We start from the raw sequence: 12,491 nt of genomic DNA on the forward strand, positions 1-12,491 counted from the left end.
CATTCATAACTAAATAATTATAGCTCTGAATTAAATAAACTTTATATGTAAATGGGGTAGAAAAATGCATATATTAACATGGTGCACTTATTTTGCATGTTTAACAACTCTTAAATATGGTTTAGGGAAGAACAGTACTAAATTCGAAAATTGCATACGGGGATTTTCTGGAATTGTCGTTTGTTGTTTTCTACCTCATTTAAACTTGCCTAAATAGGTAGTTTGCATATGCTTCACCTCTTGCCATGTTAACCAACATTTAATCCTATCTTGTACATAAGCGAGAGCGAAGTAAATAATCGAATGGTGTGTTTCATCAATATGCAACTCATTGCATATTGAGCTCCACTTAATTTGTAGTATTGTTTGTTGCACTTTGGCAAGCCATGACTCATTAAAAGGGACATGCATCATACTTGATTGTGAATCATGCCATGATTATGCTTGTTGGTTTACTATGTTGTTTGCTTCTTTCCGGTTGCTTCTTCTTGATAGTTCGGTAACGCTGCGAGTGTGAGGATTCGTTCTACTACGCCAGTTCGTCTTCTTCATGGATTCGGTCTTCTTCCTAGCGGGATTTCAGGCAAGATGACCATTACCATGGATATCACTACTACCTTTGCTTTGCTAGTCGTCTCGGTGCTATTGCTATGTCGTGCTACCTACCACTTGTTTATCAAGCCTCACAAATTGCCATGATAAGGCTCTAACCTTTCCATCATCCGAGCAAACTATTGTTTGGCTATGTTACTGGTTTGCTCAGCCCCTCTTATCGCGATGCTAGTTGCAGGTGCAGTTTTAGGTTGTTCCATGTTGGGACATTGATATCATGGAATATCACAATATCTCTTATTTAATTAATGCATCTATATACTTGGTAAAGGGTGGAAGGCTTGGCCTTTTGCCTGGTATTTTGTTCCATTCTTGCCGCCTTAGTTTCTGTCATATCGGTGTTATGTTCTTTGATTTTGCATTCCTAACACGGGCGAGGTTTAAGCCCCCCCCTCGAAAGTTCGCTTTGAATAAAACTCTTCCAGCATTGCCTAACTTTGGTTTTACCATTTTCTTAATAACAACTAAAAATTTCATACGGACCGGCTAGCACCCGAGGACTCTTAATCAACAACCCGGGCTAGTGCTCCTCATGAGTGTTGGTCCAAACTAGGTGATGTCCGGCGCCCCCTGGGCAACCAGGGTCTCAGCCAACTCAACGTCTTGCCCATCCTGTGTGCCCTGAGAACGAGATACGTGCGACTCCTATCAGGATTGGCGGTACATCAGGCGGTCTTGCAGGTTTTGTTTTACCATTGTCGGAATGTTTTGTGCACCGGGATTCTGAGAACGAGATTTACCTCCGCGGAATGTGATGTTTGTGATGGACTAAGTTGGGACGCCCCTGCAAGGTTTAATCTTTTTGAGAGCCGTGACCGTGGTTTTGTGGCAGATTGGAAATTTATAATATCCGATTTTACAAAAATTGACACCATATCCGAAATAAAATACACCAACCGTGTGGGTAACCGAGATGGTCTCTTTTTGAGTGAGTTCGAGAAGAGAACACGCTGGGGTTATGTTTGACTCGTAAGTAGTTCAGGATCACTTATTGATTATTACTAGTTGTGACCGACATGCGTAGTCTACTGTTCTTACTCTTGTACTCGTAAGTTAGCCACCATACAATGCTTAGTGATTGCTGCAACCTCACCACTTATCCATTCCATACCCATTAAGCTTTGCTAGTCTTGATACCCATGGTAATGGGATTGCTGAGTCCTCATGGATCATAGATTACTACAACAAGAGTTGCATGTACAGGTTAAGCGATGCTTTGACATGAGAGCGATGCTTGCTTGTTTTGTAGTTCTTCTGCTTCTTCTTTGTTCAAGGGATAGGTTCTGGGTTGGGCGCCTGGGATTGGCAGGGTGGATATCATTCTTATTTTCGTTTGATTTCATTCGTAGTCGGATCCTACTCGTCTATATGATGGTTTCTATGTAGTGATGTATTTATGTATTCATGTTGTAGCTTGTGGCGAGTGTAAGACTTTATCTTGTATTGTTATCTATTCATTACATGGTATGTTGTAATGATATCCACCTTGCGATGCGCTCAAAATGCAGTTGTGCCCCAATCATGAGTTCATCGCGTGATTGGGATAGAATTGCATCTTAGGTGCTAAAGTTGGTATCAGAGTCTTACTAACTAGAGGAGCCCCCCTTGATTGATTGAACTGTTGCCGTTGTTGAATCTAAAAAACTATTTTCATTCTAGTTATATCATAGAGTAGGAATTCTTTTTACTCCTTATCCCCTTCGTCACTCTGGTGAGGACTCGTGACATAGGTGTTTTGATTCCATTACTGTTCCTACTCAATTTTTTTAGATCACGTGGGTATTTTGTAATCGGTCCGATATCATTGTTATGGGAACTCTGTTCTTGGTGCCTCCTGTCATTTAGGGGCTGTGGCAGTGTCCCGGGGAGTTGAGCTCTAAGGTGTTTTCATCATAGTGCTTATTGTTTGAGTTCTCAAATACCAGAGGATGCCGACATCGAAAGCGCTTCTATACTCTTTGTGGTGAGAGTAGTTTCGCGCCACCCAGTAGTTGGGAGAGTGATCAGATGTATTGTCATAGCTAGTATAGCTGCTGGCTTTCGAAGGTCTGAGGTACACAGTTTTTGAGGTTCTTGGTTATGTGTTGATGGAGGCAGTACATTTGGAGCGTAGAATTATGCTAGGCGTTGTGTGATGATATTTTGCTCCTTGTACTTGTTGTACCAGATTGCAGAACCGAGAATTTCAGGAGTTCATGGGTGGGGATTCAAGTAGTTACCTAGGATAGCTTTATGACAGATGTATGATATGAGATTGGGGTTCGACGTCTAGTGGTCCGCTTGTCCATGGTCGTTTTTACAGTGGTCTCGTTGTGTCTTAAAGAGTCCTTGGCTATGCAGACTCGGGGATGCTTCTTATGTCATGTGCACTGCCTTGTACATGATGCTGTTGTACGATCGAGCCTGTGTGGGGCCCACCACGAAAACTTCGGACGAAACCTCTATCATATGTTTGTTTCGGCTTATTCCGTGCCAAATCCTTTGTTTTGTTCTGAGTTGTGGTATTCGAGTTGCTTCAATGTCAAGTGTTGATTCCATACCTTTCCTAAGCGGTGTTCTCATATTTCTATGTGAATGCTAATCCTTTTGCATCATTGAGATTGTCATGTCAATCCTTTTCAACCGGTGCACTTCTCTTCAAGTTATTCCATACGGGAGCTGTTGAGAAGCCTAAGGATTTGTTTGTTCCATCCGTCCCAAGTTGTCTTCATTTTTCCACCCTCCCACCCTTCTACTCCAAGAAGCAAAATTCTTAGATCAAGTATCCATTTTATTCATGTGAAGTCTCTTCATTATTTTCCTTCAATGTTCTTATTGGGTGATTCTCATGAAGATGCCAAGGAAGCTTCAAGTTTATCATTCTTCGTTCTCTTTTCTTCTTTCGTGGACTTAATTCAAGCTTTCGGTGTTGATCATATCCCTTTCGTCCTTTCATATGATTTCTCATGCCGGTGCACCTCTTATTTATTCACTTCTCTCTATCGCTTCTCTAGAGTGTTGAAGATATATCAGAAGATTCATGTTTCCATTCTTAATCCTTTCATGCTATTTCTAGGTTCTTACCTTATTCTTATTCAAGATATTTAATTCAACTGGTGCAATCTCTCTCTTAAAATCATTTCAACGGTGTTACTTTTGAGTGGGCCCTAACCCACAGGTCTTTTCCCAGGATCTTACCTAACTATTCTAATTTTTCTGGAGTGATTCTTAATTCTTTCCAAAGTTTGACGTAAGAATGAATTATTATCAGTCATATGCCTTCTCCAAGATCGGTTTCAAATTCTTTTCATATTTGGATCAATATTTATATTCTTCATTGTTCTGGAGTGTCTCAATAATCTTGGTGGTGTTCCTCATCGTCATTCTCAGATCTTGAAGACCGAAGAAGAGTTTTTCTCTAAATCTTGGTCCATTCTCTTGAAGGTTCATGGTTCTAGCTTCGTGCCATCCTCATAATTGTTTTCGATTGTGAGAGTTCTTTTCATATTCATCAGAAGCATTTCAGGAGTCATTCCAGTTTGATTATCTGGATCCCATCATTGCAGAATTATTCATTCTCATCTTTAAGCTCTCGTCCTCCAATTATTCCAGTGTTGCATTCAAGATTTCTCTCTCTTCTCATTTCAGATTCATTCTCTAATTATTCTAAATCGATGCCTCTTCATTCGTCTCCATATTCTTCCGGTGCTTTATTCAAGTATTCTCCAGTCATCTCGTGATCTATTTGTTCTTTTATATCTAAATTCCGTCAAGTATCTTTATTCATTTAATAATTCTTCCTGGTGATTCCTCGCTTTGCTATGTTCACTTTCAATTCTTACAGTGATTCATTGAAGACCTTCCCAAGATTGTCCTATCTCTCTTTAATCATTTTCAGTGATAATAAGTAGTATGTAAAATCCATTGCTTGTAATCAATTTAATTGATGAAGGATAAGCATAGCGTAATTCTTATTCTTGTTTCATCAAGAATATTCAATTCCTTATTCCGGAGGTTCATTAAAATTCCAGATCCTAATTTGTCCATCTTTCTTTTCTGGTGTTCAAAGTTTTCTCATTACATCGCCATAGAGCTCCATCTAAATCATCACGAAGTTTTGATATTTTTCAACCATCACTTCCTGCCTACCATTTCTTTTCTTACGAGAGTTCTCACAAAGGATCAACATGGTGGTTCGTTAAGGATTCAATTCATTCTTCAAGTGTTCGTCAACATCCTTGTTGGAGGAGATCAAGCATTCTTCATCGTGCATTGTGAAATGCAATTCTTTCTACCTTATCTTTTGAGGTGGTGTTATGTCACTCTTGACAATTTCCCTTCATGTTTCATGATTCACAAGTTGTTAGGAATGAGATATTTTAAACCCATCGTTTGTTCACGAGAACATTCCAACCCAACAATTTCTTTGTTGGTGTTATCTTGGTGTCTATCGATAATCCAAGTTTCCTCCTATTCTCATGGTAAAAGAAGTTTTTCATCCCTTCGGTGCTCTCACTCAAATATTTTGTTTCCGTTAGTGGCAGAATTTCACCTCAAGATTTGAGATGTTTTTCATAAGCCCACGACAAGCTTATTCTTTGTGTTGTTGATTTTCCAACAACTACGTTCAATCCTTCTTTGCAAGGATGCTTTTCAAATTCAATTTTGATAGAAGTTGTCATTTACTTCTCTGTTCTCTTATTATGATGATCTACCTTCTATTCTTTCGTTCCGGAGGCATGGTGATGTTGCTCTCTTTGACCCATCATCTCGTTTTGTCAAGATCATATTCTTTTCTTGCTTTTCCATTTAGCAGGAGTGTTGTGTCCTCTGTTGAATTTCTTTTCATCTTATCAAGTCTTGCCTCTCTTTTGAACCAGATTGTTTTCTACTTCGTTCATCTCTGTTGTATTCTTTCTTTCAGGTTGTTCAACCTCTCAACGTTTGTGGTTTCACTCGTTTCTCAAAGAAGCAACTTGTTTAACCTCTCCCTCTTCATCCATTTTCATAAGTGGGGGAGTGTTGTAAGAACCCAAGACCAATGCTCCAGACGCCTTCCATGTGTTTCGTTGTCACCGTGTGATTTAATTGTTTGTTGCATTTCATCATGTCATCATGAGGATTGCATCCGCGTGCTTTCATAAAACTTGCATCTGCTTGTAGTTGCCACTTCTTCCTTGTCTCTGTTGACCTCCTCTTAGATCAATCGGACCGCTCCCTTCTCTCTTTTGTCTGAGCCCATCAAGCCCCTTGTCTCCATGGCCTTTCTCAAACCCCTCATGTGCGTCCAAAAGCTTCCCCGAACCCAAACCGCATGGTCATGACCAATGGGTCCGAGTCATCCCCAAACATCTGTAAAAGAACTACTGTTCCTTCTTTGTACTCCCCTAGCCTATTTATCTCGAGCCATATGATTATGATCAAAGGGACCGAATAACCCTAAATTTATCTGATTTGCTATAAATAGTGGGCAACCCTAGTTTCTAGGGGAGATGTCCCATCCATCCTCTTGCCTGCCACCACCTACCCGACTTCTCTATCTCGGGATCCATCCTGCCGCCACCTAGTCTCCCTTGGTTCCCTTCTAACTATATTATATATATTTAAATTATTTTATATGTTATTATATATTATTGTTATTGTCATCATATAGATACTTACATATATAAGAAAACAATATCCCAGATCTTATTAACTTATAAAAATAATTTCTTTAAAATAAAATCCTGGATTTTTTTACATTAAGGCGACAAAAATCCTGGTGATTGTGTACAAAAGCTTGGTAAGATTTAAGGATCAATGTAATAATAAATCACTTATTATTTAAATATATTTATAACAAAATGCTCAGCCCCTGTTTATTTTTTGATAACATTGCTGCGCCCAACCCAACATTATAATTAGAAGCAACCCACTAAAATCGTGTATCTCTATAAAGTTCGAATGACCTGTAATTTTTTAGGAAAAAAATAAATGGGCCGCACGGATGCTACATTATTAGTTCAGCCATCCTAGCAAATTCGTGTATTTCGAGAAAGTGAAAATGGGCTATAGTTTTAAAAAAATGGGCTGCATGGACGCTACATTATTTGTTCACCCAACCCAGCAATGGACTATAATTCTCAACAAAAGAGAGATCAAATGGTTTGTAAATTCTGAAAAAATGGGTTGAATATGTGCCACATTTTTGGAGGTTGAAATCTGGGCCAATAGGTCGAAGCCAACGCATGTCGTTGTCAACTTAGTTGAAAATGATTCTGACATCGTTAGCCGTTGCATTATATCCAACGACCGGCATCCATCTTCAATCTCTCTTCTTCTTCCTCCAGCATCGTCGGGACCATCTGCTCCCGCCTCCTGCTGCTAGCAGCTCTGCTTAGCATGCTTCTCTATGAAGCGCTACCACACCGCCGACCAATCCATCCCTCCACCCTTACACCGCCGACCGCACGAGAACCAGTTAACCCTCGTACACCTCTCCATCCGCGACTCCACTCCCGCGTTTTCCCATCTCTGGCTCATCGCTGTCCGACACCTCATCCTCGTCCACCACCTTGGATGCGCTCGGTGCGTCATGGTCAACAAAAAAAATGAAAACTCCCCCTGCTAGATGGGACCCACCATAGTGGGAGGCTGACTTGTGGACCTGCTAAGTTGACGGGGACGGGGGGCTTTGTCAACTTAGTCAATATGAACGATTCTAGCTCCATTGACCATACGATGTCCATCCAACGGCCGTAGTGCTTCTTCAACCTCTGGTCTTGTTACTCCAGCCTCCAAAACAGCGTCGGTCGTGCCGCCTTCTCCTTCCTCCCGTGGCCGGATGTGCTGCTGTGGAGACCTGACCGCCCCCTGCTACTCCCACCACTGGCTAGGCCATCACTCTACTCACACACACTCCCTGTTATTCTGCGGCGATGGTAGTCTCGCACCGCAACCGAACCAGTCAACCCTCGTACTCCTCTCCGCGTGAGCATCCACTGCCGCATCTTCCCCGGCTCTGCGTCGCCCCCTTCGAAGGCCTCGCCGTCGTCCACTGCAATGGTGCTCTCGGTGCGGCGTGGTCAATGTGGTCAATGAACGACTTCCATCTAAAGAGTACTCTGCGTGGAGAGGCCGACAGTTGGGTCCACGGCCGCAGCAAGGAAGTGCAACCTTATTACACGCAAAATAATGATTCCTCCACGTGACAGCAGGGACCCACCGGATGGGCCACCGTATTTAGTGAAAAAATGTTTCCCCCTGACTACTGGGACCCACATGCTACATCTTCGGACGCAAGGAAGTGCTTGACAGTCGGGACCCACCTAGTCGAAGCATATGTAGCGTTGTCATTCTAGTCGCAAACGTGTATGTACATACTGGTTGATCTGCCTGTCTACAGGCTGCAGCGATGAACTGTGGCTGAGTAAGGAAGGACATGCGTCGTAGTAGAGGTGCACACGTAGCATGTACACGTACGTATAGTCAGGGTGCAACAAAGTAAATACGGCCACGTACATACATACGGGCGGGGTGTCGAACGTCTACTCGCGCATACGTACGGCCAGGGCTCGTGTACATGGAGAGGCAGTGACGGTGTCTTGTTCATCGGCAGCCAGCCGGCTGGGTCGGAACAGAGAAACTGTGTCGTCATGTTCATCGGGAGGCAACGGAACGCGTGCGGTTCATCAGGAGCCAACCAGCTTGGATGGAACTGCCGATCGAAACGAGGCCTGGCGTACCGCAGAACAGAGTAAACGGTCTTCTGTTCGACCGGCCACGGTCGAAACGGGATCCTATTCATCGGGAGGGGTCTGGCGTCCAGCAAAATGGAGGAAACGCACTTGTGTTTGAGTGCCTATGGTCGAAACAAGGTCTTGTTGATTGGGAGGGGTGTGGTGTACCACAAAACGGAGGACACGAACTTGTGTTGGAGCGCTACTATCGAAACAGGGGTCTGGTTGATCGGGAAAGGTGTGGCGTACCGTGAAACGGGATTCCACGGGCTACTGTTCATCTCCACTGTCGACCTCCTCTAGCCTCCATGGGCTACTGTTTATCCACCGCTGACCTCCTCCAGCCTCCACCTGCGACTGGTCATCCACGGGCTCCTGTTTATCCAGCCTCCACCGCTCCTCCACCAGCTACTGTTCAACCAACCCTCTCCATGGGGTCCTGTTCAACCACCCCTCCATGGGCTACTGTTCATCCAGCCCTCCATCGGCTACTGTTCAACCAACCCTTCATGGGGTCCTGTTCATCCAGCCCTCCATGGGGTCATGTTCATCCAACCCCAACCGGCTCGATCGACCGGGGTCCTGTTCATCCAGCCCTCCATGGGGTCATGTTCATCCAACCCCAACCGGCTCGATCGACCGGGGTCCTGTTCATCCAGCGGCAATGGCCTCTACTAACATGGGGTCCTGTTCATCCAACCCTCCACCGGGAATTGTTCATCCAACCCCCCAACAACGCTCACTGTTCATCAAGAGGCAGCAGGTTCGATCGGCTTCAGTTAGTAGTAGTAGCGAAGGAATTGCTCGACCGGGTTCAGTTAACAGCCAGATCGATCGATCGCTTGTGTTTAGTAACACGTAGCCTATAGTGCAATCGCTCGGGTTCAGTAGGCGAACACCTCGCTCGGGTTCAGTTAGAGCGCAACACCTCGCACACACGCGCATATGTGTACGACAGAAATGTGCAAACCTTCGTGCATCGCTCGGCCCCGAGCACCCATCGTAACTGGGAACTTCCCGATATTTTACTTGCCCTCGCTTCTACCATGGTTTTTTTTCCATCATGGACGGCCCAAAGAATGTCATGCAGCTGCCTCTCCGGCTCGCCCAGGATGAAAAGCCCAATTTTCTGTCATGATTTTTTGTCATAGAAGTAGGAGCCCACCACATCTATGATAATACCGGGTTTTGTCATAATTATCGTCATGGATGTCTCATAAGCATGACAGAATTTTTTTTCGTTCGGCCCAAAATGTCACGGATGTGTCTTTTTTTGTAGTGCTCGCACGACACACGTGTCACGTGGGGGCACATATATTGTTTTTCTATTTGGATGATTAATGTTCCCGCTTTATTGCTTAACCGAAGCATGGTACGTATCCGTTGTTGGTCTAACGCTCATGGTTCGAATAAATAGTCCATTTGGGATATTGGTTCTCAATTATTAATAATCACCCGTTTGTAATTAGATAAAGATTACATCAAAACTGGTCTCAAATTTGACAAAAAAGTACAATGCCACTTTGTATTGGTGTCCATATGACAACACGATAAGTTTCATGAACTTCAAATAAGTTTTGGATGTACTAGATTTTAAAAATAAAGATTCTCAATGTTTGAAATTTCTTGCACGGGGAGTAAACATGCACCCAGTGAGACACATGTGTTTTTGCAGTCCATTTAGGTGCATTGTCACGTGTGCATGTAGCTCAAATCCGTAGAAAATCAATCGATTAATGTACTAAAACGTCTAATGATCTCTATTTTTTTGAAATTAAAACGTCCCTCCTTTGGTAACATATGTTCATCGTGGGATAATTTAACATGCATCGTAGTAGCGGTGGATTCGCGGTGTGTGTGGGTGTGGGTGTGTGCGTCTGGGGGTGGTGGGTGGGTCGCAGTACACTATGAGTTGTGAGCCACTGTGTGGGTTGACCGTTTTGTTAGGCAGGTGTGACGACCCGAGACCGACGCTCTAGATGCCTTCCAGTTATTTCATTTTCGCCGTGTGATTTATTTGTTTGTTGCATTCATCATCGCACCATCCGCATTGCATCCGCATGTTTTCATAAAACTAGTAGTCATTTGTAGTTGCCGCTTCTTCCTCGTCTCCGTTGACTTTTGTCAGGCCCCTTGTCTTTGTCGACCTCTCTGTAAGTGCAGCTAGTGCCACCCCTAGTTGGTTTTGGAGTATTGACGACAAACTTGGTTGAGGGACTAATGTGTTTGTGAGAATTGCAGGATAACACATGTAGTAGTCCCTTATTGATTCGGTTTACCTACCAGAGTTGACCCCTAAAAATGTGTGAAGACATTGAAGACAATGGTGGTTCGTGAAGACATTCACGATGAAGATTATGACACAAGAACACATTCATATGAAGACTATGGAGTGCGAAGACATAGTTGTTTCGTAGTTTCCTTTTCTGCTTTGTTGAGTCATAGGAACCACCGTACTGTTAAGTGGGGTCCAAGTGAACAAAGTCAGAGTGACTGAAGTGATGCTCAACCAAATCCAATGTCTCCGAGCGAAGATAATGAGAGCAAATCTTATCCAGAGCTGGATGAGTCAGCTTTACTTGTAGCCCAAGTCAAGCTGTCGCGTGTGTTTGAAATCCGACCGTTGGACACTGTCGGTTCCTTAGTGACCCAGGGTCATTTCGGACAAATTAGGTCGGGTTACCTCCTCTTTATAAATAGCCCACCCCTACACCATAAATTGGTGGCTGCTCAGAGTTAGTGCACGGCTTTTGTCGTTTGAGAGCAACCCACCTCCAAAGCATTTTAGAGAGATCCTTGTGAGGACAAAGCCCTAAACACCCAGAGCCAAAGAGTGTTAGGCATCACCGAAGTCTTTTTGTCTGCGTGATCTGAAGACTTGTTACATGTGAGGACTATGAATCCTCCAGCCGGTTAGGCGTCGCGTTCTGAGCATCCAAGAGTCATTGTGGATCGCTGGTGAACGAAGTCTATGAAGGTTTGGAAGTCTACCTTAGAGACTTACCAGAGTGATTGGGCAAGGACTGGGTGTCCTTAGCTCAAGGGGAATAAGGTGAAGACACGGTCTTCTGAGTTGAATCTCGGCCTCCCTAAGCAACCGTACAGTTGTCACAACAACTGGAACTGGTCTACCAACTCCTTGTCTTCACCAAGCAACTAGTTCTATCCTTCACTTTACTTTACTTTATAGTTTGTCTTCGTGAAGTCATTGCTTACATGTATGATCCGATTAACTTCACTGAGTGAAGACTGTTTACTGTTAGGCTTCATACTGTCTTCCATCCTGATCCTTACTACCTAGTTGCTGATAGTCTTCGTGCTTTCACTTTATTGCAATCTTGACTATGGCTTGTCTAGTGTAGTGTACCTTTCGCTGGATATCAATAGGTTCATTTGTACTGTTTGTCTTCAAAGCCCCCGTGTTTTGAAGACTTTCATAAAAATTGCCTATTCACCCCCCTCTAGTCGATAACTAGCACTTTCAATTGGTATCAGAGCAAGGTGCTCCCTTGTTCTACGTGACTCAGTTTAACCACCTGGACTTTTAGCTACGTCGACTGCAGGGACAATCAAGGTCTCTGTTGTGTGCCCCATTTTTGATGATCATGATTATCCCCGATGGAAGGCTATGATGAGGAAGCGCCTCCTTGCTATGGACAGTGAGCTTTGGACTGTCATGGAGATTGGTCTCACCGATTTATGCAAGATGGCGTGTGCTGACAATATTCAGAAATATACTTTTCTGAATACCAAAGCGAAGGCTGTTATATGCTCTTGTCTGTTGAGAGATGAGTTTAGGTGCGTCATGCATCTCTGCAATGCAGAGCTTATATGGGACCGGATCCTTGACATTTATGAAGGTCATCGAACATGTTAGGACTCGTGGTTCCTCGAATTCAAAGAGTCACTCAAAACAATGACTCCCGGACCTGAGCCATCTTCTCCTACCTACTGCTTCATGGCATGAGGTTCCAAGGTAAACTCACGTGATGCTTACTTTCAAACATCCAGTGAAGATGACTCTGAATGTGAATCTAAACCTAGCTACAAAACACTTGCTAAAACTGCAACAGAACAACAAAATGCTATGGAACACATTCAAAAGTTGATAGACAAAAGTGATGACCTATTGGACGCGGAAATGACTCGAACTCGATCCTTAATTGAAGACATTAAAAATCT

The sequence above is a fragment of the Triticum urartu genome, chromosome 4 (assembly GCF_003073215.2).
Source record: "Triticum urartu cultivar G1812 chromosome 4, Tu2.1, whole genome shotgun sequence".
Taxonomy (NCBI): Eukaryota; Viridiplantae; Streptophyta; class Magnoliopsida; order Poales; family Poaceae; genus Triticum; species Triticum urartu.